The following is a 27,979-nucleotide window of genomic DNA, read 5'->3' as shown; positions in this document are numbered from 1 at the left end:
TTCGACTTTTACTGTCAATTGGTGCTGCTGTTCAGCAATCTATGTTAAGAAACAAACTTAATTTTTTTTATTTGTTGGTCTATTTATTTATTGACTGTTTGTTTGATGTCTAGTAGGCATATGTTAAGTTTACATTAAGTTTCATAATAGTTCTCTTTTGTACTCAATAGTCCGTTTTAAATTTTTATGCGTAGTGGACATTTTTCATGAACGGGTACATTGAGTTTTGTGTCTTTTTCCCCTCTGTATTAAGATTGTGATGTACCTTTTAAGCTGATTAATTATGTGTGCGTCTTGGTGCCATTTTTGTGTGGTGCAATGACTGAAAAAACAGCACTTTTCTGTATTTTTTTTTTCCTCTGTTTGATTTTTATTGTCTGCCCTACTGAACGGAAACCGAATCAGTATTCAGCATGGGCCAGATCCCAGATTCCTGTAGAAGAAAGGTAGACTATATACTATAAGGAAGCAGGGCGACGGAGGGAGAAGGGGAGAATTGTTTTTAAGTAAACGGTTGTTTGACTGAAGAATACCCTTCAGGAGAAATATAACTGTTTTGGTGGACTGTAAATCTGTTAGTATACAGTGATTTAGGTAATAAAGATGAAGGTTAGAGCCAGTGTTATAACTACACTCAAACTTGACCATTGGAGGTAACACTCACTGGCGGCATCCTTCTTATGCTGTGACATTGCTGTTGAAGTTTGAGAACCTGGTTGCCATCGGCAGGAAAAGAGGATCAAAGATTAGTTGTGAATGTGGAAGACCTCTGCTAATAATTTATGAAAAAATGACAAACGAGACCATCCGTCGATGGTCCAAGTCATAACTGCTGTTAGGAAACTGAAACCTACCACCATGAACCGCTCTATCTAGTGACAAATCGCTAGCAGAAACATGCTTCCATACCGAAAAACAGTAGGTATTCTAGTAAAGGAAGGACAAATGATGACCTAAAATGGTTACCATGATTTTATTAATGTTATACGAGGGTCCTCGCTGGACGAGTGGTTTTCCGCGCTCGGCTGCCAATCCGTGGTCCAAAGTTCGAATCCCGGCTCGGCCCAACGCGAATCAGAGGAATTTATTTCTGGTGATAGAAATTCATTTCTCGATAGTGTGGTTCGGATCCCACAATAAGCTTCCAATACTAACAATGACCCTTATGAAACAGGATCCTCCTTGGGTATGGATATTAGAATGACTGATGCTAATACGTTTCTACTTAAGTTAATTGTGAAATATTCATTTGAAAATGAGTACCTGCTTTTTACTCGAATTCAAAAGTTAATATGACTTAATTGAGTCATATGCTCGCAGTTTTTATGGATTGCAAACATTTGTATGGATAGTGAAGATTTTGTTTAGAGTTGTCAATTATTTGTTAACAAAACAATAAAGGAAATTCTTGATAAGGGTGATTAAAAAAATGAATTTGCATATAAGAAATCTCGAACCACCAGTAAATAAAATTTAGGGTTCATTTAGAGTGTCTGATGAATTTTTCCATTATATAACAAACTAGCTGGCCAACCCGTCGCTGCCAGGACGAAAACTGACTGACGCCGATGAACTATCTCTCTCTCTCTCTCTCTCTCTCTCTCTCTCTCCTCTCTCTCTCTCTCTCTCTCTCTCTCCTCCCGACCCCCTCTACTACTCTCTCTCTCTCACTTCCTCTCCCTTTTTCTCTGTTTCTCACTCTCTCCCTTCCCTGTTATGATACTTGCTTCAGTTACATTGTCCAGCATTTTTGACATTTTATATTTCATCACTTGTCACCCCCCATTCCTATTGGGGGTGAACTTGGACTTGGTTATCAGAAGTGTGTGTATTCATCCAAGGTGACGTCAAAAATATGGATTTTAGGCACTAATATCTGTACTTTTTTTGGAATTGTATTTTTTACCCCTTCTCACACCCCATTACTATTGGGGCTGAACTTGGACTCAAAGGTCATTAGGAGTGCCGCTTTCATCTTAGCGACCTCAAAAACTATGGATTAGAAAAATATCTGTAATTTTTTGTTATTTTTACATGTCACCCCCTTCCCACCAACCCTTCCTATTGGCGCTGAACTTAGAATTAAAGGACATCGGGAGTGTCACTATGAATTTCAGCAACCTTTAAAACTATTAATTAGACACTATCTGTTTTCAGTTCTTTTTTTACATGTTGTCCCTTCCCACCACTTCTCACTGGCCCCCTCCCTTTCGGGAATGAACTTGGACTCAAGGCATCGGGATTGTCACTATCATCTCAGCTACCTCGAAAAAACTATAGATTAGACACTCATATCTGTCATTTTTGGTTATATTTACATATCACTCCCTTCCCACCCTTCTCACCTCCCTCTCCTTATGGGGCTGAACTTTGACTTGAAGGGCACCAGGATGTCACTATTCATCTCAGTGACCTCAAAAAACTGGATTAGACTAATGTCTGTTGTTTTTGGTAATTTTTACATTTCATCCCCTTCCCACATCCCCCCACCACCTTTACCCAACCAATAGTCTGATTTTAATTCTGTTTTCACCTTGGACCCTCCCTAGTTTTATATTGACTTGTATTTAAAATCTCACCAAAATCAAAATCAGTCATGAAATGTGGATTTGTATAACGTTCACACAAAAAGACATTTTCCATTTTCTAGGTCAACTGTCCTCTTCTCTTGCATATGGTATCGTTCACTTTGTTTATCTTTCTGTAGAAGGGTAGTGCCATCAATGCACCTCATGCGGTGCTGTAACAAGCAAGTTGTTTTTTTATCACCAAAAGAAGTGCTTGTTAACTATAGTGTGTTTTTTCTTACTTTTCACGACGTGGGTCTGGTCGCAGGTGAGGTGCGAGCAAAGTGGCTGGTACCAGTGGACAGTTACTGATTAGACGTCTCGAGAGTTTGATAGACTGTTTTTACTCTGACATTGCATCATAGTATCGATAATTACGACGTTAATGGAGGTCGACTTCGATGAGGTATGGTAATGTCATGACCATATTATGGTTTTAGGGAGACGTGGCTGCAAGGTTATAAGAAGAGCTGGACTTTAGGAACCTCTTATTAAGTACCGGCAGCATTTTACGCTCTTATAACGAAGGATGAAGCGGGAACTAGTCAGGAGATTTTTGGTGACAGTTGGTTACCGTTAGCACGTAGGTTTGTGCACGACTACGAGTTTGTCTGCACATGCGACTGTATAGTGTGTTGTTACGCCCCACCAGACTGTGACCCACCAGGTCATTTTGCGGTGCAAATGGTTAGAGTGCTCTCTAAAGGTAGGTTTACACCTATGCACTTTTGTGTTGCGGCTGTTACAGCGTGGGGCCGCCAGAAACCGCCAGGGCGGGGAGAAAAAATTACCGTTATTGGCGCGTGGCGCAGACCCGTGCGGTGTGTTATGGGGCATGTCACGGTGTGTTGTTGCGGTGTCTAGCAGACTGTTACAGCGTTGGTGCGGTTTTTATGGTCATTGTTGCTATGCCAGGGCACGTGCTCTGCGGCTTTCTTACTCCGTGTAGCGGTGTGTTGCGGGTGGCTATTGGTGTTGTTGCGGAGTAATAATAAATAACATAATTCATAATAATGAGACAAATGAGAAGCAAATGATGGACATAACAAAATACTTATACTACTAAACATAAAGCATAGAATAAAGCATGACAGAAAAGTATAGAAAGTAAAAAATGAACATGAAAAAGCATAGAAAGTAAGAAAAATGAACATGAAAAGCATAGAATGTCAAGAAAATGAACATGAAAAAGCATAGATGTAAGAAAAATGAACATGAAAAGCACAGACTGTAAGAAAATGAACATGCAAAAGTATAGAATGGAGGAAAATGAAATTGGGACTTGTTTTATACCATAACATTTTCAACTGCAAATATCATATATTATCAACTGAGGTCAATATGTCTTTAGTCTGTTACTGATGTGAGATGTACGTCCGAGATGAGCATTTTTTTTTCCACAAAAAAAGGGCCAGTCTCGTCGCAGTTGAAGACTTGCTGAGAACTGTAGCCTTCCTTGAGTGTCATTTGTCGAACGTCTTAATAAAGGCTTCGGCCACTTTGTTCGTGTCCGAGCTGGCAGCCTCCCCATGCGCACCACTGAAATAGATCCCAGTCCGCTTACGGAATTTATCAAACCACCCCCGAGAAGCCTTGAAGTCTGGGGTTGGTGTCGATGTCCCTTCTCCTCCGTCGTCTCTTCAGCCTGGGCAATCACATCACCGATAATAGCGCTGGCCTTGTGGCAGATTGCCGTCTCGGTTATCATATCGCCAGCGATTTCTGTCTTTAATTCATACAAGCAGCCTCGCCATCTCATCATGCACGTGGCTCCTCTTGTTGGGACAAAATAGTCACGCCTTGGAAGGTGTAGCTGCTTTGATGGCTTCCTTCTGCTTAAGGACGGTGCCTATCATCATTCCGACGGATTTCGGCTATATTCCTTATCGATCACACTCAACCGCATGCCAGCTTCATACTTTTTAATTATCTCCATCTTTGTCTCCATAGAAAGCATCCTCTTCTTTCCGTGAACTTCAGCAACAACATTCTTGGGACCCATGGCTAATTAAGTTAATCAAGTTCACACACAACACGATAAAGTAACTTACTATGAAGAAAGCGAAATCACTAACACGAATTTACGTTAACAAACGAAATCTATGTGAACGAATGAATTCCACGTGCGTACAATAACGCTAATGTGACAAAGTGATCGAAGGACGCTTTTACGTAGAGGGATGATGGGACAGATGCTGACCAATAGGAGACCAGGAACCAATGGGAGAGCGGGAGGATGATGGCGAGTCTACTGAGTAGGCGGCATGCAAGTTTTAAAATTGTTCTCGCTGGTCCAGGCGAATCTCGGACTTTACCCTTACGTAACCTGAATTATTTCGTATACAGAAGCAAAAAAATTTTCGTCTTTGCTTTCATAACTTGGATTTTTCGTAAGTAGGGACTTCTGTATGTAGAGTTTCCACAGTATTAGAATCCATTTAGCGTTAAGAAAACCTGAAAAATATTTAACCTGTTGCATAATGTACACTTAATGCTAACTGAATGCACAAAATTTATATTTTGGCAGTCAATTAGTAAACTCTAAACTGTTGTAAAACTGCTTGTAATCCAAGGTGAATACATATATACAAATGCTCAAGTACTAACTGAATTCTCGTTTGATCATAGAAAACTATTTTCAGTTTCGAATACGTCATTGCATATGAAGTATAAAGAAAAGATATGACTGTTTTTAGAAGATTTGTAAAGTGCTGGAATTGAAAATCACCCATTCATGTGTAAGAGTTCTGTGTCATATCAGCCCAGTTACAATAATTCAAAAGGCTGCTAATCTATGATCAGGGGCAATTATTTTATCTATTCATAATATTTTGGTTCAGATGAAACAGAATATTAATTGATAAAAACAACTTTTACGGACCATTTAACAAACATTATCTAGAAAATTCACATACATTTCCAACGAATTTCTTTACCCCAAAAAAATAATTTACACCCCAATGTTGCTATTCTTATTGGGTGTAGATATACAACAAACATAATACGTATTGTGTTTAATGGATTTTTTAGGGTAAATTTCTTTACAGTAACACTACTTCCAATGAAATTTTCAGCATGTTCGCCACTGAAATTTTTTAGCAGACATTTAGATTATCAATCTAGATACAGTTGAATACCAAAAAATTTAGGTCCGCCCTTGTGCCAAATTTATGATGGGTTACCTTCAAAATTTGGCCCTTAGTCAAACGAACCCAAACCCTTTTACCAATGATTGCTCTATAACTTTTTTAATCAAAGTTACTATTCACTTTATGACATTTTTATTTAATATTCACAGCTCAAAGGACATTTTTTTATACATTTACTGCCAGTATTTAGATGGAATGAATCATTTGCAAGCATCTGTGAGCTTAATTCTATCATTTGTCGACCGTTGTACACAGTTATGTATCTTTAATAAGTTTCACATTTTGAGGTACTGTACTTTATTTTGCATACTGTGATGTGTATCATCATCATCGATCTGATTTTACTGTAATTGTAATTTTAATGTTTTTGTTATAAATTCTTTAATTTCTTACAATATTCATTATCTAGGTTTTCCCATATTGTTGATATCCCAAGTTGTTTTTTTTGAAAGCTTGGAGTCTATTTGAAATTTTTGTACCTAGGTAAAAATATCGTCAAGCATTCTTGTGCCACTCTAGTCCATGATTGTGGTCACTGGGAAGCACAATTCCTGTATTTCTGAAGCTTAAAGTGATCGCGCATCACAATGTTTTTTAAAATGTCCTAATAAAAAATATGTACTGTAAATGAGAGAATATATTTTTGCTGAATCATCATTCATTATTTGTTAAAAATAGGTGCAATTTTTCATTTAGTATTATCATTATACTTTGGCATTTGCCATTTTTAATAGAATTATTTATTTTTATAGCTCATATTAGTATTTTTCCCTTCTTAAAGCAATCTCATTTCATGCTTGACATTAATCAATAAAAAAAACAAAATATGTAACATGCACATTGCCTGTACACTGTTGTTTTGAAATTCTTCAATTCATTGAATTCAAACAAAAAGGTTCCAATCAGATTTTTGTGTTAGTTTCACCAAACCACATTTTATTTTACTTCACATGGAATCACATATAATTCTTAATTCACAAGTGTACTGATCTGCTCCATTTTGCAATTCCAGTATTCTTTAGTGCTCTTACTGGCAGTTTTATTATAACTTCTACGGTTTGCAATTTAAAACAATGAGTGGAGAAACCCAAACTTGTATTATCCGTTATTTCAGTTTGCTAGTGTCTATAAATCTTTTCCACTAACTTACAGGTAGCATAAAATCTATGCAAGTATTTGACGAGTATTCTATTTAATGTCTTCAATTAATAATTGACAACTATCAAAGAAATTACCTACAGTATGTACAATTCTTATGTAATGAACCAAGTTTATCATATATTCAGCATTTAAACTTTCAATTTATTTTGAGACCAAAATCGGGATTAACAGCAAAGCTCAATTATAATATTGTAATTTTAAGTATGACATTTAATTATAAATGCAGTACCTGAAGCAGTTGATATGTTAATGTAATAGTCATATTATAGTAAAGTAAGTTTTCAAATTTCAAATTAATTTTCTATCAAATCTCCTACAAACCTGTAGTAGTTTGATACGTGCTTTGTCCAGTACTCATTTTCATAAACTTTATACTATTCATAATTATCTTAACAGAATAATTTCACTCCTCAGAGATCGATCACGAATTGAAAAAATCTTTTATCTTCTTCACCTCAAAAATTTTATTTCTTGGCTTTAGATAAAAGTTTACTGTATTTTTCTCATCACTTCTTTTCTGTATGGGGGACCCGAGTAATTTGCTGTTATGAAATTTAATTTAAACCACCGTTAAAGTAAGTTTTGCTTTTGTTTCACTTATTTCTGTTTAATGCATAAAAAACTAATTTAGTCATTGTTCAGAATGGGCCTTTTTTTCATTCAAGAATCATGAGAGTAATCTTGTTTTGCAGCAGTTTTGGTCTTAAATATCTTATTTTATAATTCACTTCTATTTTAACAAATATTCAGTTCCTTTATTTTTAATTCATTAATAGACATTATTTCAAGGAACAGAATCATTATGATTAAGGGTGGTAAGGATTAAAATCATTATTGAAGGGTTAAAGACATGCTCCTTGTTTGATGATACTTGCTTTCCTTGTACTAAGGAGTTATAGATTAAATTTATTTACGTTACTCTTGGGGTTGTAAAACTACAACCGGGGAAAATTCCAGTAACCTGAAAACGATAATACAGTAGTCGTATTTGAGATAAAACCTCTTTTTGCTTCTCATATGATTTTGTTGGAATTACAATGTACAAAAAGGACACGTACAACAATATTCTCAATAGTATATCAGTTGCACTGGAGAAAATCATTAACTTGTCTATACCTGATGATCAACAAATAACACTGACCATTTACAAAATTTTATTGTGGGTTTTATGTACAAAAAACATTTTTAATCAGTTTATACAGTAGAGTCAACCAGGCAAATCTTTCTGGAGGGGCTGTGCTACAAAACATAAAATAATTCATACAGCTAATCTTTAAAACAAGCTGCGTCTGAAATCAAATTGTACTTTTTTCAACATATCACATGCTTTTTCTATTTAACCAAAAGTACAAACCTTGAAGCAGCATATTCTGACGACACCCTGGCATTGAAGCCTTGAAAAGAAAACTAATGTACATAATGCCTTATATATTTCTTGCTATGAAGGCATTTGAAAAATTTATTCTTCAGCCTCTTCCTTTTTGATAAAACTCTGCACTCCGGGTACTGTCTGCATAAAAACTACGAATATCGCCATATTCCAGAATTAATTGCTCTCTGACCTGGAAAACCAAAACAGAACCACAAGTTTTATAAAAGCAATCTATAACTTTTAATGTTACAACAACTAAATTTACTGTAGTGAGGAAAACTGTTCTAACACCTAAAATTGAAAAATGTTTCATATTTCAAGTCTCAACCATAAAATAAAACCATAATATAAAGTTTTAAATGGCCTTCAATTTTAAGAACACAAAATTTACATTTTAAAACCCAATTCAAAATTATAGCTGATACAACCATACCGAAAAAAAGTGAGGAAATACTATGTGATATGATGGGTGTTGTCTGATCTTGAACCTGTCACGTAGGACAAATGCTGCCTGACTTCAAATAACAAGTGTGAAGAAGCCCCATCTCTTTTAGTTTTTCAATTATATTCTTTAAAATCTTTTGCAATGACTTTATTTAAAATCTCACTCTTGGGCAATTTCTTTAAAATCAGAAACTCACATTTAATTTTGGACGTGCTCTGTTAGCAGCCATGTTCTGTTAGAATCCTTAGGGCAGATTATCTTGTTTTGGTATTGAATGAATGTATGAAAGAAATTTGGGCCATTTGGCCCAACACAGGGATTTTTGCACTGTCATGGCCCAACATGGAGCTAAGAGGCCATTTTACACTGCCACAGCATAAATATATTTATAAATTTTAATTAAAAAATAAGTTATGCAGGCAAGTGCACATACCATGCATACACATGTACAACATTTAAAGATATAAAAATATTAATCCAAAATAAATTTGTGCATTAAAATACCAATTGCTCTCTTAAAAAGGGCCATAAAACACCACCTTTTCATGTTACTGTATTGCTGGGTGGACATGTTGGAGGTTTCACGTTTTTTACCAAAAATGAAGGTTTTTTTCGCCCCTGGTGGTTATCCCTCTCAGAAGGCAACATGTTAATATTGTGTCTACGTAATATGTACCCAGCATGTAAGCTGAACAGTGTTGTGTAAGTGTAGATATATTAACAGTATATGTTCTGCTCCAATCAGTGCCTTCAAAATCTTTCAAATTACAGCTACTCTAGGCCTATTCGCCCTGGGAAGTTGGTAAAAGTGTACAGTGTATTTGCTATGCTTGACTCTCTCCCTTTACCACGCATATATCATCCAACCAACCTCCAACCATCGTGCAAGTGTCCCCTGGCACCTATCAATACCTGTGCACCTGTGCCCCACACAAGAAGTTCCGTAATCGCGGACAATTTTCTTACTTTATAGTACAGTACCAATTGAACCATTCTGACATTGAGTCTGCTTTTAAACCTGTCATTGCAGCCTTCTCAGATGAAGAAATTAAAATTGCATTTACAAATGCAAAGACCTCATACCAGAAAACATTCACCAGGAGCCATTCTGTGAAAAACCTGTCCTCTCAAAAGAAGATATCATATATTACTTGGCTAAGGAACTGCTCGTTGGAAATCTATGCCAATGACCTTAGAATCTGCCTCCAAAGGGGCCTAAGATCTAAGCCTACCTGCAGTGTACCATACAGCAGGAAATGCCTTCCAAACAGCAAAATCCTCTTGGAAAAAAAAGGAAAAACTCTAAAAAAAATTGAGGGAAACAAATGATAAATTTTCATGGATCTGGGATGTGATAAAGGATTACAAGAATCGTTCAACAGTCATAAACTGTGGAAACAACAATCTCTCACAAATCTGAGATGCAAGCAAAGGAGTGGAGGAATCATTGGACAAGCATACAGCAAGCCACCAGACTCCTTAGAATGTGGCACCTATTAACTACCTTGCCTCCAGCAACACGACAGAAATGAGAGTGCGACACAAAGTCAAGATGGCCTACCCTCCTAAGTGGGAACTGCCCTCTCTCCCTTGGATGAAGCACCCACACCACCTATATACCTCCAGAAGGGCACCGGTAGACTTTTAACTCCTTTCCTCCAGTGCCTCCAGTGGAAGATAGATCCTCAGTGATGCTCACCAGCCCTCGTGAGTCTCCCAACCCTCTCTCCCCCAACGCCCCATCGTGGATGATGAATCATGAGGGTCTGGCGGCTAGCAGAAACAAGCAAGTAGAATAAAGGAAACACCCTCTTGTTTGCCTGCTGACCCAAACCCCAACAAACATGAATCACCTCACCTGAAACATGAGAAGAGATGTCACTTGATTCACAATCTACGTTCATCGGTAAAGCTAGAAGCCATAGTAGAGCAAATTTTCTCATGGTCACCGACCCCTTCATCTCCCATGCAAATTAACAAAGTGCTCAAAGGATTACCTGCCTATTTCAGCACCTTGATGTTCTTAAAGGTGATAATTTCGGTCCTAACATAAGTCTCGAGATATATAACTTGTTAACCCTGGATCCGCACCCGCCAATAGGGAACTTACATACACCCCAAGCAGGGGTTTAGGAGCAAGCTTGTCTTCTATGCAAGTGCTAGCCAACCTCCCATGGCAAGTGACACCCAGCCCCCCTAGCTAACCCCCCATCCACCCAAATGATCAACTATTTCATTGCCATCTTCATGAACTGCCATGAATACATGCTATAATCTCTTGGAATATTTTTGGCCTCAAGCACAACATTCCTCTCCTAAACATCTGCAAAAACTTCAAAGGCATCATTGCATTGCAGGAAACACTACTCTGGCCACATGACCTTGTCATCTCTGATTCAGTACATGAAGACCTCAAAGCTTTCTCAACCTCATCGATGTAAATTACAGATCAAATCGTAGCCAGTCACCCTCGAAAGGGCTTTTCCTTTCCTTTCCGTGGCACAAATCATTAGACAATCTGGTAAATGTGATGACCTACAGGAATGACATTGCTGGGGCTTCAAGTGACAGTAAGGGACTCTTAAGATCCTAAATAATTAATGTTTCCCAAGAAATAATAAAAATTTTGGCCAATACTGCATGATCCTAGGTGAGTTACACAGTATTATTCATGATTCTCCTGCTGATCATATTTGTATAATTGGGGACCTTAATTTCTCAACCCACAAAACAATTTTTAAAGAACTTAATCACTTCTGTCAAAATCATGCTCTCCAAATTAGCAATGGAATGCTCCTCCCTCCCTCCCTCCTATTTCTATGTACAAAGGTAGGAGAACGGACACAATTACAACCTCCTGGCTGGACCACTGCATCAAGTCTCCACAATTTCATGATTCTGTTGTGACCTGCAATATTTGCTACGATCTTTCAAAGGGCTACGATCACATCCCTTTACAGGTGTCATTCAGTACCCTATCCCTCACTACCGAGAACCTCCTAACTGATCACCCACCATGTGTTAACAGGGATTTTACAAACCAACAGAAAACAAAATACTTAGGTGACCATGGAAACCAGGTTGTGGTCAACAGTTAAACTGGCAGACACCTTACTTTGTACTAACACAAAATGTAAAAATGACTACCACAGGAGAGATCTGAAATAATTCTTTTCGAACATAATTTCCGCTATACTTGCCTCCGGCAAGCTACCTTTAGAATTCGTCAAGGCAGTTCTCTTAATAAACCTGGCTGGAATGATTTGGTTAAAGATTTGTATACTAATTCACAAAAAATTTTTTTGTTTTTACTATGGAGGCAAAATGGTAGCTCGAGGGAAGGACACTGCATTGCTAAGGTGAGAATGCAGTTCAAATTTGCTCTTAAGCAACTATAGAATAAATGAAAAACAACTAACAGCCGAAGCAATGTCTAGAAATTTAGAATCTAGTAATTATCCTCATCTTTAGAAAGACATTCAGTCCTTAAATCCCGAAAAACTAAAATGCTATCATGGAGAGTGGGTGAAGTCGTTGGTGACAAGGATATCGCAAGAATGTGGGGCAATCACTTCAGCAACATCCTGAATTGCATAAACGATCAAAACTCCCAAAGGTATGTAGGTAACCTCTTTACTGATAACATTTATATTTCATTTAGCAGATCGTATTACACTAGGTAGCATCAGCGATGCCATAAACAACCTACCTAATAACGAATCGCCAGCTGTGTTATGGTCTTCTCGTGGAATCTTTCAAATTTTGTCACTTGTTAATTTACATTTTGCTAGTTGCACTATTCAATGCTTGCATAATTCACCAGTTTCTTCCTGACTCCCTACTCTTTGTTTACTTAATACCACTTAATACCATCAATCAAAAACAAGCTAAAGGCTGCAGCTGACCCTGGCAATTATCACCCAATTGCAATCAACATTAATTGCGTCAAAGATACTTGAGTCGATTCTATTATATATATCAGTGTTAAGTGAACCCCCGTATTTGCGGACTCACATATTCGCGGATTTCTCTCTAGAACATACCTACCCCCATTATTTGTGGGAAATTCATGTATTCACAGTACTTCTCTGAGAAATATCCACAATTTCATTATTTTTTTTTTTTTATCAATTTCATCATATAAAATGCACTTTAGTGATAAAACTTAAAAAAAGCCAGGTATAAACATCTTTAGTGGGTTTTCTAACTTTTAACTAACAAAATAGGCAGTTTTAGGCATTTTTATTAAAGGGGTTTCAACAACTATTCGCAGAATCTAGCTATTTGCAGGGGGGGGGGGGGGGGGGGGGTAGTGTCTGGTACGCAACCCGGCGAACGAATACAGGGGGGGAACATTGTAGTAGGAATTATTCTATTTTTATTTTTTGTATTGGTGAAATGTGGTCGACATTCAATGTATGGGAAACATCTGTTTGATTTTAGAAATGCCTCTTCATGTATTTCAGTTGTGTTGCGGACATCAGAGGAAATGTGACGTCATAGAAGACAAGATGGTGGCGGCGTTGTGGGGTGGAAAGGTAAAAGCAATAACACCAAAGAATGCAGAAGAGGACACGCGGATCTGGTGTTTGGATTGGTAGTAAAGAGCTCTCTGTCTTGTAGGAGTGTGTTGAAGTCCTGTTGTGTGTTGTTCAAAGTCTCAAGCTGTAGTATAGTACTGGGACCAAAAAAAAACGTGAACAGGTGGGTATATTGCACATTGTGTCCGACTAGGAAAGATTAGGCTTGGTATTCAAACTGGTACCAGCAGCATGGTCGGAGCAGATAGTGAATAAGGGAGATGTGATGGAGAAGGGATTGTCCGAAATTTAGCAGGATACAAGATGAGTTCAAAGGATAGAGAGAACAAGTCAAAGATTGGCTAGTGGTGTGTGGAGAAGTAAAATAACTGGGGTTACAGATAGGAATGATTTTAAAAGAAAGCCCTAGAAGTAGCGGAAGGAATAGATAGAGATGAAATGAAAGGAACAGAGAGTTTAAAGATAATCCTATCCAAACTAGATGAAGTTTATCTAAAAGACACGCTGATGGAGAATTACAGTAAAATGAAAAACTTTTTAAAAATAGGAAGAGAATCTGGTGAAAAGATGAGAGACTTTTTAATTAGGTACAAAAAGGCAGAATCAGAGTGTAACACAGCAATGGGGAAAAGCATGCTTGAAGGAGAAACTAAGGGTTTTCAGGCATTGGAACAAGCAAATCTCACAGAAAATAAAAAAAAACAAATAGTATTAGCAGTGTCACAAATAATGAAAATGACCTATTTGAGGGAATGGTGGGGATCAGAAGGCAATGGAAATCTGGAGAGAGCGAAGGAAGACCAAAGATACCGGGGAAAATAGAACTGAGGTAGGGGTGGATGAAATCCTATAAAATAGAAGGGAAAGTAACATTATGTGTAATATGCAAATCAGAGCATTGGGCTAGGGATTGTCCTCTGAATTTTCAAAATACAGTACAAAGAAAATAGAAACAATACAGAAGAAAGAAAAAATAAGCAGAAACAGTAACTGGACCAGAAGTAGTAGTAGTTTGTGTAGGATAAGTTAGTAAAATAGAGAAGAGTCTTGGGAAGTGGTTGATGCAATTTAGACACAGGATGTAAATCATAGTTTGCGGGGAATGTGACTAGCACGCACTCTCATGAGTTTGAGTCACAAAGAGTTAAGGAGAATGGAAGATACTAGGACAGCCTAATAAAGTATTTAATTTTGGGGAGTCATCTTTTAAGTCAAAAGGAGTAATGGAAATATCAGTGTTATATTAGAGGTAGTATTAGGGGAGATGAAGGTAAAGTTAAGAGAAAACAAACAAGGTCATCTAAGATTACCAATAAGGAGGAGGAAGGTAGATGAATTATTATTGAAGGTTGGAAGGGAAAGAGTCTGAGGGAAAGGAAATTAAAGGCACAAGGATGAAAACACATCTAGTTTGCCATGGAAGTGGACATAAAAATATGGAAGCTAAAACAGGAGCAGCACAATGGAGTGATGGTTTGATAGAGAAAGAAAAGGAGGAAATAAAAAAGTTACTACCAGACTTGATTAGAAATTGTGAGGTATGTAAAGATACAAAAAAAAAAAAAAAAAAAAAAAAAAAAAAACAGCTAAACCAGTAGTAGGATTTTCTTGGAGTAAAACCTTTAATGAAGTTGCAGCAATGGATGTGGGAGAGGTAGAAGAGAGAAAGTTCTTGGTAATGGTAGATATGGCGACAAGGTATTGTCAGGCTTTTGGATAAAAGATAAGAAACCAGAAACTATAATAAAGACACTTCTTGATGGTTGGTTTGCTTTATCTGGGGTGCCTTCCAAAATACTGTCAGACAATGGGGGGGAATTTCAAAACGAAAAAGTAAGGAGCATGGCAGAAAGATGGAATATTAAAGTATTAGCCACAGCATCGGAATCTCCAAGGAGCAATGGATTATGTGAAGACAGTAGGCATAATCAAAGAAAGATGAGGGAAGATGAGGAAGTGGATTGGGTCAATGCGGTAAGATGGGTAGTGAGTGCTAGGAAATGGTTGACAAATAATGGAGGTTTCTCTCCTAACCAATTAGTATTTGGGAAAAACCCTTCCCTGCCTAATCAAATGGGAGAAGAGAGTTCAAGTCCTGCAAGCAGAAAGGTATGGAAGAGAGTATGGTAAGAGGGACACTGAGTGCAATGCATAAAGCCAGTCAGATGACAAGGGATGGGTTAACTTTCAGGTAAAAAAAAAAATTGAAGATGAAGAAGATGTGTTGTTACGATTTGAAAATAGAAGCATAATGGAAGCTAAAGTAAAAGAACTACAAAGTTGGAAAGTAAACAAGGTATACGAGTAGATAAATGACAGACAAAAAGTTATATCTGGAAAATGGATAGTAACTGAAAAGTTGAAAGGGAGGGAAAGGATATGTAAAGATTGGTGGCTAGAGGTTTGAAGAAGAGATAGCTGAATGGGAAAAAGATGCTCCTACATGCAATGCTGAAATTTTAGTTTTGTTTGACAATAATGAAATTGAAAGATTGGAATTGTTATACATTGGATGTCAAAACTGCAATTTACAAGGTGACAAAATACAAAGAGAAGTATATTTAAAGCCACCTAGGGAAGATAGTTGAATTGGACAATGGAGATAGAAGAAAACTGTTTATTGGCTCAAGGACACAACAAAAGCATGGTACATATTGTAAGGTGGTAAAAGTAGTGGAGGAGCTTAAAGGCGAAAGTAGTAGACTGGAACCTAATATATTCTTTTGGAAAAATGGCAATAAATTGAATGGTATTTTGTGTACACATGTAGATGATTTTTGCTACAGAGGAACTGAAGGATTTTTAAAGGAAACCATTGGGAAATTGAAAGGTAAATTACAAGTAGGTGAACAAGAAAGTAAAAGGTTTAAATATATAGGAGTAATAGTAGAGCAGAAGTAGAATAAATTTAGTCTTTATCAGTTGCAGTCTATAAATTCTATAGGAGAACCAGAAGCTAGAAGGTTTACAGGTAATAGAGTGTTAGGACAGGAGTTAACAGAGTAAAGATTAGTGGTAAGACAATTGAATTGGGTATCACTACATACCATACCAGAAATATCATACAATGTTAGTGAATTAAGTAAAGCCTTTAAAGAAGGAATGACTCAACATAATGGAGAAGTTACAGTAAGCGAGATGGAAGAAAAGATTTATTGGGAAGCCTATGCAGATGCTTCATTTGGGAATACAGGCAGCCTTCAGGTTACAAGGGGTTCTCCTTACAACGTTCCGAGGTTAAGGCGCTTTTCAATTATACTCAGAAATTATTTCCAGGGTTACGTCGCCTACAACGCTGATCTGGCACAAGAAATATGACACCAAAAATGCAATATTTGAAGGTTTTTTTGATGAAAAATGCAATAAAAATGCAGTTTACATAGTTTTCAATGCACCCAAAGCATTTAAAAAGTAAGGTTTTCTTAGGATTTTTGACGATGTTCTGGCTTACAACGCGTCTCAAGAGAAACCTCCATCATAACCCGGGGACTGCCAGTATAGTAGATGACCATACTCAATTGAGTTATGTTATATCCTTCCGTATGGCAGAAGTCCAGAAAATCCTGGAGAGTAGCAAAATCCACCTTTGAAGCAGAAGCTCTGAGTGTTGTAGAGGCTATAAAAGGATTGATATATTTCAAACATCTGTGGGAAGAGGTAGTAGGAGGGAGAAAATTAGAAACAGTCAAAACACAAATGACTACCATAAAATCGAGTAGTGGTGTAGTGGTAAGGGATTAAAAATAGATGAAGCAATTAGGTAAACAATAGAATCTGGGGAAAGAAAGGAGGTGGGATGGATAAAGGGAAAGGATCAAATAGCTGATGTATTAACTAAAGCAGGAGTTTCAAGGGAAAATATTAGAAATTATGTAGAGGGTAAAGAGTTAGAGATTAAAGGAAATTAGACGGGACTAGGTTAGGAAGAGGTTGGAGGGGAGAGAGAAAGAGATGTGCGATTATATATATATATATTATTATTATTATATATATAATATATTATATAATATATATAATATATATATATATATATCTATCTATCTATCTATCTATCTATCATCTATCTATCTATCTATCTATCTATATCTATCTATCTATCTATCTATCTATCTATCTATCTATCTATCTATCTATCTATCTATCTATCTATCTATCTTATCTATCTCTCAGTGTAGTAAGATTTATCCTGTTTTTATTTTTATTTCCTGTATTGGTGAAAAGTGGTCAATATTTAATGTATGGGAAAAATGATTGATTTTAGAAAATGTCTTCATGTATTTCAGTTGTGACGTCAGAGAATGACATCATAGAAGACAAGATGGTGGCGGCGTGAGGTGGAAAGGTAAACAACATGCAGAAGAAGACACACGGATCTGGTGTTGGGATTGGTAGTAGAGAGCTGTCTATCTTGTAGGAGTTTGTAGGTTGTAAGTCATGTTGTGGTGTTGTTCAAAGTCTTAACTGGAGTATACTGGGACCGAAGAATGTGAACAGGTGGGTAGATTGCACATTTGTGTCAAATAGAAAAGATTAGGCTGGGAAAATATTCTAAAGATCTTTCTAGTGAGACTTTGCAACCAGTTTGGATTTGAAGCAAATCACTCAACTGAAACCTGTATCTACATATCATCCGCCTCTCCTGTTTTCCTATGTTTTGTAGATGTGAGGAAAGCATTTGACAGAGTAAACTACCTGAATCTGTCCCTGAAGTTGGAAGAAAGAGGCACACCTCTATATTTAACTGGAATTTTATATTGCTGGTTCTCCAGCAATATTGTCATACAGCTTTGGCTCCTTAAATGGGCTTCAGCAAGGGACCTTCTTTCTCCACACCTGTTTAATACATGCACTTCTGCCCTGAATGTCAAACTGAACTCACTCCCAATCGGATGAACTGTCAACGAAACAACTATAAACAGCCTCTGTTACATGGACAAAATGGTTCTGATTGCCCCAACTCATCGTCACTTGCCGCCAATATGCAGAGGAATTTGATATCCTATACAATGAAACCAAGACCCAGTGTATGTCACTGCTCCTGAGATCACTTAAGCATATCGCAGAACCACAGCTTTTCCTTTGAAATCATCAGCTGGAATTCGTGCACGAATTTCCGTACTTGGGTCACATTATCATGGACGACCTAAAAGATACGACAGATATACAACAGAGGCATTGTAAACTATGTGCAACTGGCAACATGACTGCAAGGTTTGCCTTCTGTCACCGAGACATGAAACTGCTCCTCTTCCGCTCGTACTGCTACAGTATATATGGGTGTTCCCTTTGGACGAACTACATCCAAGAGACCATGAGACGTATCACTGTTGATCACACTGACGTTCTGAGATGCCTCACAAACACTCCTCACTACCACTCTACCACACAGATGTTCACAGAAAACCACCTGGATATTTTAAAAATCAGTGTAAGGTGAACAATGTCCAACCTGATCATCAGAGTGAGAAACAGCAGCAATTCACTCATACAAAGCATCCTAAGCAGTGAGCCCAGAAGAAAATGTAAATTGTGGGAAAGATGGCAAAATGAGGCATTTGTTCCCTAAATGACTTTATCTCTATTTTTTGCTAAGTGTCATCTGCAGAATCTGTAATTATTATTATATTTCTACGATTTTATTATTACGGGTATATTTCCTTTTTTTATCATTACCACTGTGAATATCATCAGTATACAGTCTTGCCACATTCAATTTTTGTATTTAGCCTTCTGGATCTGATTACTGTAACCACCAAAGGTCCCTAGCTGGAATTTAATTATATGCCATCTGTTCACTAATTATTACAATTTTTAAAGTTTTTTTTTAACTATTCTTAGTATTACTACAAGCAGTCCCCTGTTAACAGCGAACTTGCTTAATGGCAATCCGGTCTAGCACCATAAAATCGGCGAATTTATGGCGCCATAACGGGCCAAGTTTCAGTTATCGGCACCTTATGGCACCATAAGGTGCTGATAATAGAGTTATGGCACCATAAAATACCTAACAGAGGGCACCATAAGCGTCATAAATCACCAAGTTTTGGTTAATGGCAGTTTTCACTTATCAGCACACCACAGAGAATGGAACCCCTGCCCATAACCAGGGACTGCTGTACTGTTATTACCATTATTATGAATACTATCTTTTATACTACTTCAGCAACTATTTGGATGTTGCCATTATGTAATAACTGTTTATCATGTGATTTCATGAAGCTAGAGTGTGTATGTTATTATCTATACTTTGTATAATACATGTGGCCTTGAGTTGAAATAAAATTTATTATTATTATTATTATTATTATTATTATCGTTTTACCCAAAATCTAGGTACATAATTTTTTGGGGAAGGCCATAGTTTCTTCTGCTTACAAACTGGGAGCCACCATACCAGAACGCACCCAACCAAAAGTAACCTACTTCACTGAGCTCACAATGGTGCATGCTCGCATCTAAATATATTGTATGGGTAAGTTGTCTGATCCCTACACAAACTGAAATATCTTCAACCATTCATATCTGTACTGATTTTATACTCCACTACTAGTAACGGTGGGGGACATAACTTTCTTGCCACTTTCATAACATATACAAACCAATCAGCCTTTTCATGTCAATGTTTCTGCGACTGACATATAACTGCTGGTCTTGTTACTGTGAGGTGCCATTGCTTACTATCACTGCAATTACTCTGTGTTTTATTTTTATAAGTTCTTGCTTCCTTTTTACTTCACATCAGACTGGGTGTTAACACGGCTGTTTTTTACTTCATATCAAACTGGATTTCAACAGGGTTGTCTTTTGGGTGTTCATGGTCCTAATGTGTGTTTTGGCAGGGTGCTTTCTTCTGCTTAAGGGGGCCGGCCGGCTAATGCCATTCTTTAAGGACAGGACTTTGATATTAATACCACTTAATAAGGTGACTTGGGTCATCTCCAAACCGCATATGATTTTCGCCTCTGACCTTCGGGTTTTTTTTGTGATGCCAGGGCGATTTATCCCGAAAATAAACCATTTTTCAAATTCTATCTCCTCCCTTGATATTTAATAATTAAAGACCTGGATTACTACTATATATAGACCTGATGTAGACCTCCATCGAAATGAGTTTTTTTTCTAAAAGTCATTTTTTTGTTTGCTAGATATGAATTTTTCATTATGGTAAAAAATAAACCCTAAATAAACTATGGAAAAAAAAACAAAATTTATAAAATAAAGACGAAATAAAAATTGGAAAAAAGGGCTTCATTTGATTGTTCTATGATGTCCTTTCTGAGTTATATACCAAATTCCATTGTTATAGCTTTAAAACTAAGTGAGAAGATAGATTTTGAAGGTCAATAACTATAGTTTTGAGATACGGGCGTTCAAAGTTTTTCTTCGTATTTTTATAACGACAATGTTAATAAATAATGATTATTATGAATGTGTATTAATTTTTTGTGTATTAATAAACCAAAACTATTTTATTTATCATAATTTAATCATAAATGATGATCCCTTTGCTCATATATCTTAGCTTGGGGCACTGCGTCAGGCAAGGCGGGGCACTCCTTCCTAAGCAACTCTCTCTCTCTCTCCTTCACTAACTCGCTTATTACAGCGAATTTTCTTCTTCTGTATGTTAGCTAGATGTTTTCCTAGTATTTTCCGTTTTGGCATGATGAAATTCTTGCCGAAACAAAGATAAGCAAACGTAAATGCAAGAGAATGTCAAGAGGTGAAATTCGAAGTTGTACTCTCTTTTTACAAAGACAGTGTTAATAAATCATGATTATTATGAATTTCATATTCCTTTTTGGGTATTAATAAACCAAAAAACTATGTTAGTTATCATAAATTAAAGATCCCTTGCTCAAAGATCGTAGCCTGGGGGACAGTGTGACGTGTGCTTCGGCAAGGCACGACGGGGGCGTTTACTTACTAAGCAACCCTCTCTCTCACCTCTCTCTCTCTCTCCTCATCTCTCTCTCTCTCTCTCTCTCTCTCTCTCTCTCTCCTCTCTCTCTCTCTCTCTCTCCACCACTAACTATATCGCATATATTATGATATTCTGTAATCATCATGAGTGAATTTTCTTTGTCCCCTTTATGTTAGCGAGATGTTTTCCTTATCTTTTCCTCAATGGCATGATGAAATTCTTGCCGAAACATAAACACATGTAAAAGCAAGCGAATGTCAGAGAAGAAACTCGAACGTGTAGGCTACTTGAAATCTGTGCTCGCATTGAATCATGGGATACTCTCATACTCCCCTCCGCGACTCACGGAATCACTACAGATGCCATTTCTCATAATTTCTTTGACAATAATTATCAAAATTTACGATAACAGAAGAAATATTGCATTTTCTTGTACGGATGAATGTTTTAGGCTTATTGAGTTATGTTTACTAATTACCCTGTAACTACGAAAGTAAGACGAATTTTGACGAAACATTTTATATACGTATTCTCAATTGCCATATGAAGCTCCATGAATTTTTTCATGACTGCATTTTTTGCCCTATACCCCCATATATAAGGGTTCTGGCCGGCCCCATTATGGTTTGCTTACTTTACTACTTTATTTCCTGCTGCCCCTTTGCATCTGTTTCTGCTTAGCTTACATTCTCATTCTGCATATTTTTTTTCATTTGGCATTTACATTCCCATTTTCATCATGCCTGAGTGTGCTTGAGCTGGATAGGAGGTGTTAATCTTCTCTGACCTGTGAAATATATGGAGATTGCTTTACTTGTACAAGAGACATCCTTTCTCCTTGTTTGGCAAGTTGGCTGGTAAACCCATTATGGCAGCATGGGATCTTGGTGTGTACATTCAGATGGAATCTAGTCTTGTTCTATTCCTCCTCCAGCTCCTGTTGGACCTTTGCATACTCATCACAGACATTCTCCAGGATCTCCTAATGCTCTGTTCCTGCTCCAGCTCCTGTTGGGCCTTTTGTGTACTTTCTCTCATTTACAACTGTTTACTCACTGGATGACATCTTGCCTGTATGGTTTCCTTTGCCAGAAAGTTTGCTCCAGTCTTCCTTGAACACTCCTGACATTTCCTTGGTGTCTGATTTTAATTCCTCCCATTCACGTTCCCTCCAGTTGATGGTGGCCCAATCTTGACACTGAGTTTTGAGGTTCTTTCCAATGTCCCACACATTTGTCTTCCATGACCCACCTTACCATTGTTCTGAAGTAGCAACAGCGGGTTTCTGTTCCTCTGCCTCAGAGTCTACTCATGAATTCAAATGCTTTTTAGTAACAGGATGGTGCAACAACTTCAGAAGCTGGTTTTCTGTGATTCCTACTCAAACTCCTTACTTTCAGCAAATGACAGGAGGGTACAGCTCTCATCCCACCACCTGCCCCAGCCTTTCTTCCATACAGGGCTGATCCCATGGCTCTGAGTCCTGTTATATTATTCCTGCTTATGCCCTTATTGCATCCTTCCCATTTTTGCCTTAAGCCTGTTCCCTTGGCTTTTGTTTTTTGTTTACCACCAAGTGATCTCCACCTGCAAAAAAAAACCGTTATTCCTACTGCTTTCTGCCTCTGCTGCTCCAGTAAATGCCTGTGGCTTTGATCAACTAAACACATCAGGGCCTTTGGTCTCTCTCGAATATATATCTGACATTCAGCCATCAGTCAAAATTCTCTGGCATTCCCCTGCCTCTCTTCCAGCAAGACCTAATCCATCATCCTTAGCTCATCTTTCTTTTAATTCCTTGTTGCTGCTTGAGACTAAGGGCTGCATAAATACCATGAGGTGTCCTCTTCTGCCCCTTCCAGCAAGTCCTTGAAGCCACCATCCCTCAAGAAAGCTGAGTATACCTGCTACAGGTTCTGTTCCTATTGATTCCATGGAACAATCTCCCTATCCAGACCTTCAAGTATGGCCTCCTGTTAGGATTCCCCTCCATTCAAGCAGGATCAGTTCCATCCATCTCTGTGCATTACTGTGGAACCTGGAGAAGAGAGCCCACAGGAGGTGCATGCTTTGCAAGACAAGGTATCATTCATTGATATCCCCCAACATCTTTCAGATATTCCAAATATTTGACCTGTGATTGAATCACCAAAGTTGCTCTTTTTTTGAGACAGCCCTTCCACCATGACTTTTGAAATACTGTACCCTTAACCAAGTTTCTCCAGATTAACTGTATAAAGACATGATGCAGATGGGGTGGTCATAGCCTAGTTGTGGCTATGGTCACCCCTCCATGTTCCATGCCAATCTTGGAAGCCTTCCTCTACTGAGGATGTGGTTAAGGTTCATTGCTCTCGTCCTTAGTTTGATGTGTTGATGCTTAATGCATGACTTTCCTAGGATGAACATCAGTGCTAAATGCATGCTTTATGTATTGTCGGCTTGCCAATGTAATGATGACAATGAGGGATGTGGCCTCTTATGAATCACCATCTCTGGCAGGGCTGCAGTCTTGGCATTTCTCATGCCTTGTAGCCTTGATCTCTTTCCAGAGGAATTGGTTTAGTTATTGTGGGGTTACTTAACATTCACCATAACTCACGTTTTCATTACTAACGTAGGTGCTGCAGCATCCTTGTACTCGTTATCCTCTCAGGCTGAGACTCAAGCAATGGCTTCATCTCAAAAATGACTTTTCCCAAGGTCAACATCAGCATACCAATTTGCACTAACAACAGTCCTCCTTTGTCTTACAGAAAATTTGTGCTTTGCAAACCAGATTCACTACATTGTAATTCCAGGTAGTACTTTTGTGCCTGAGGTTAGGAAAAGTCTTCCTTCAATCCTCTTATGTTAGGTAGTTTCAGATGAAGTCTCTGTTTCCCTAGTCCCTTTCCCCACTCAGGGGCTGTCTAAAGGTTCACTGGAAGGCCTGGGAGTCAACAGAAACGACAAGGGTTCAAAGGTTCTAGAGGTGCAAAATATTTCTATTATTATGTTCCATTTCTTGAAGCAAGGCCTCCACCCATTTTCTTCTCATTTCCATCAACTGCTACCCTTCCAACCCCAAGAAAAGACAATTTGTTCATGATAAAATGTCCTCCTTGCAGCAAAAGACTTCTTTCAAGCAAACTTTCCTGGAGTCACTAGGGTTCTTCGGTCTTCTGGAGGATAAAGACTTGATTATCAACCTTAGTCTATACAGCAATTTCTTGTAACTAAACCCCTTCCATATGAGGACCATGGGAGTCTTCCACAATGTTAAGCAGATATGTATCAGAAGCGGCAGCTCATTTCAATACAATCGTACAGTCTATCCTATGGATGGCACTAGCAAGGAAGGGCACTTAGTTATCAATCCATCCCCAACAGGGTCACTCAATGAAACAACATACTATTGCCCAAGGCAGATGGTCCTTTCCACAGAGTGGATGTTGGATAAACCCTCTTTCCAAGCGATTGCCAACCTGCTTCCACATTTGTAAGTGGACTTATTTAGCTATAAAAGAGAACCATCAACTTCCTGCATATGGTTCTCCAAACCTGGATATTTAGGCAGGTGCAAAAGATAAACTCTAACTGGAGGGAAATCTTAGATTCCCTTGTGCCCAAGATTTTACAGGTGTTGAACAGTCTGTTACCCTTCAATGGAACTGCCTATCTGAGGCCCTAAATTGGACAAACAATCATTGAATTGTTCCACTAAACAACAGGTGAGGATATCAGTTTCGCTGCCATTAGTTCTATCTCTGAAATTAAGAGAAACATCAACTACACTACTCCCCCTGAGTTGTGACCTTCATATATGGATTCTCTAAATCATGATCTAAAACAGTTCTTAAATTTTTCTGTTCTGTTTGAGGATACACAACTTGCCACTAACAGTAATAACATACAAGGCTGAGCTGGCAGTGCCCTTGCTCTATGAGTTTGGCATAAACTTTAATACAAAAGTCTTAAGCTCCACTATTTGGTCCTTTACACTGCAAAGAACTGATCCTATAAGGACTACTATTCCCTGGTCTTCAGCTCCTGTTTTCTCCTCAATTCACTATCCAACACAAAACTGGAACCCAACCCTCTGCTCCAGAACGGTTACATTGCTTGACCATCCAATGGGGTGTCATGGAACTCATCTCTCTTGAACATGGACATTTCATCACCAACATCACTGGCCATCCTTTGCTGCTGGCCCCAAGCTCATCACTGCCCTGGCCAAGAATGAAGAGCTGGCTTGGAAGAGGAAATTCCCTTTTCTTCTGATGGAACTCAATATACTATGAATTGGTCAGGTCACCTCCAGGTGAATAGCTTCCTAAATGGTTCTTTTTTTACGCTACGCTAATTGCTGGGATGGAGCAGTTATTCTCCAACCCAGTCCAAGATGCCTAAGTAAGCCACTCTACAGACATACATGTAAGACATACATAGGTTCTTTCCCCATCTTTCATTTTTAATTACAAATAAAAATCCTAAATACAATAAGGTTGGTCATTACGACGACTTTAAAAATGGACCAGAGTCTGGGTCACTGGGATTCCTTAATCAGGGAGCTAGGCCATTTTTGACGACAGTTAATTTCTTTTATATGTTTCCTTTTCAGGACAAACAGTAATTATGCTATCAAAAAACCAGGTTTCGACATAAGAAAAACCCCATTTTTGGTAACTATTTTGAGTCCTCAAACTCACTCGCTTACCCTTACAAAATGGTATGGGAATTTGTGGAAGGTGTTTACTTTCAGACCTGGAATGTTGTGGTGAACTTGGTTGACTTGTATGCTGTTGCCACATCAGAATGAGAAGGGTGAGTGGAAAGACCATGGTAATCTTGCAAGCAGAGGGAAAACCTTCAGTCTTGAGTAAATTTATATTCTTATCACTGCGTCAACATGCACTATTCTTGACAATGACCAACTATGAGAGAGCCAGGGTATTGCTGGTCTATTTTACAGAGCCCTGGTGGGACCAAAAAGTTAACTCCTTTGATGACTTACAGTGGCTACCAAAAAGATTTCCTTTGTTTACTTTTGGTTTTTCTGGTTTTCCAGTTTGGAGTATGTAGTATTGTGTAAATTGATAACACATTACCTTCTTTCCACAGAGCATTTGCATCTTTATTACCTAAGTTTAGTCAGAAAATGTTACACCTGCAACTTAATATACTCAAGAAATAAGTATAAAGCTAAACTCCAGAAAATCATAAAATTTGTAAAACAAAATCCTTATAAATAACATGGCATATTACTACAAACCTTTTCCTGATTCCTGTACTTAGCATATTTCTTCTTGTGAATTTCCCATCCATACAATCTTGTGTAAAAAGGGGGATATTTCTTTTTCTTCAGTTCCATTTTTCCACCCATTATGTACTGAAAAACAAAATTTTTCTGTACAAATAAACTGTGAAGGTGAGCTCTTCTAAAGCCTTAGGTCACAACCATGTCCTCCAATATCCATAGTATTTTGTCTACTTTGCCTCATTGTGAACCTCTGTAAGCTTAATGTTCAATTTAATCTTTTTACAATTCTTCTACTTTTCTACCCTATACTTTTGTTAATCATTTTGAAAACATTCTGGGAAGGATACTTGTATACCTAAAGAAAAAAAAAAAAAGAAAATTGGTACTTTAATCTTCTTTACGTATTTTGTGGTTGACCGCATGATAAGCAAAAGGTTTACAAGAAAAAGCTCACGAAAATTGCAATACAGTATAACCTTGTCAGATAGTTTTCAGTCTGATTAAGCAAGACCTTAAAGAACACACTTTTTGACATAGCAAAATCAGTAATAAAAATTACTATTCATGACATTCACTGACAAAGAATCTAGTTACAATAGCAGTACTTAATTAACTTTGGTAACATGCACATGTCTACAAGATTATTGTTAATTCCAGTTGAAATTCCAGTACTATAATCAAAAGCTCAAACTATACAAATACATGAACTTACCAAATCAAAGTTTAATTCTTCATCTTTTGGTATTTGGGCAACTGTCCTGACATCCTCAGTCTGTGGAGAAGCAACTACCTTGGGGAAATTTAGATTTTCTTCCCGAAACTCGACTAAATGTAGCTGTTTGTCTTCTGCAATTTCTTGATAAGTTTTCTGCAATGAATATCATGAAGAATAATTCAATCAATGCTATATTCATTTTCAAAGGCTGAAAAAATGGTCTATGGTCTTATAGGACAGTGTTACTGACCATGTCATTTTATGAGTTGTTATACAGTACATGGGACAGCTATTTTTGAAAAGTATGACAGCTAAATCGAATGTTAGTAGAAAGGTTTGGTCTGGAACAAGAAGTATCTAGTACACACAATCATCACTCATTGCACAATAAATATAGCAAGAGAAATTAGTTTTTTGTTCCCATGAGATTAGTTTGCCTTAATCATATAAAATAAAATAATCGGATCAATTTCTCCTTTACATTCCTTTGGTATACAACTGTATCTAATATTTTTTTTCAGGCAAATTCTCTGGTTAAACAGATTTTAAAAACCAATTACCTTAAACATTCATATGCTAAAACAAATTCAAACTATGATATCTTGGAGAAAAGTAGCCAGATTCTTTTATTCAAAGCAAAACTTTAGTATTGCATAAGTATATATTTTCTAGGCCTAATCATAGGTCATTGTACCTGCCTACAATCTAGTGATGAATACAAAAGCCTCATTTTCTTAACTTTACCAATGCTTTTATACAATAATTTCCTACAATAAACTAATTCTAGAAATATGCAGTGAAGTATATTCAGGCAGTCCCCGGGTTACGACGGTCTCGGCTTACGACGTTCCGAGGTTACGACG

At 37.6% G+C, this 27,979-nt stretch overlaps 1 long non-coding RNA gene across 1 annotated transcript; it reads right to left on the bottom strand.

Annotated features, from left to right (window-relative positions):
* Window positions 1–8,369: 8,369 nt before the first annotated feature.
* Window positions 8,370–27,266, bottom strand: LOC135201322 (uncharacterized). The gene is made up of 3 exons (XR_010311494.1): window positions 27,114–27,266; window positions 26,414–26,530; window positions 8,370–8,439 (listed from the first exon to the last, which is right to left on the bottom strand). It is a non-coding gene; the product is annotated as an uncharacterized LOC135201322 (long non-coding RNA).
* Between the last annotated feature and the right edge of the window lie 713 nt (window positions 27,267–27,979).

Source organism: Macrobrachium nipponense, chromosome 28 (genome assembly GCF_015104395.2).
Source record: "Macrobrachium nipponense isolate FS-2020 chromosome 28, ASM1510439v2, whole genome shotgun sequence".
Lineage (NCBI taxonomy): Eukaryota > Metazoa > Arthropoda > Malacostraca > Decapoda > Palaemonidae > Macrobrachium > Macrobrachium nipponense.
The sequence above is the reverse complement of the archived record's forward strand: the minus strand, read 5'-3'. Positions and strand labels throughout refer to the sequence as shown.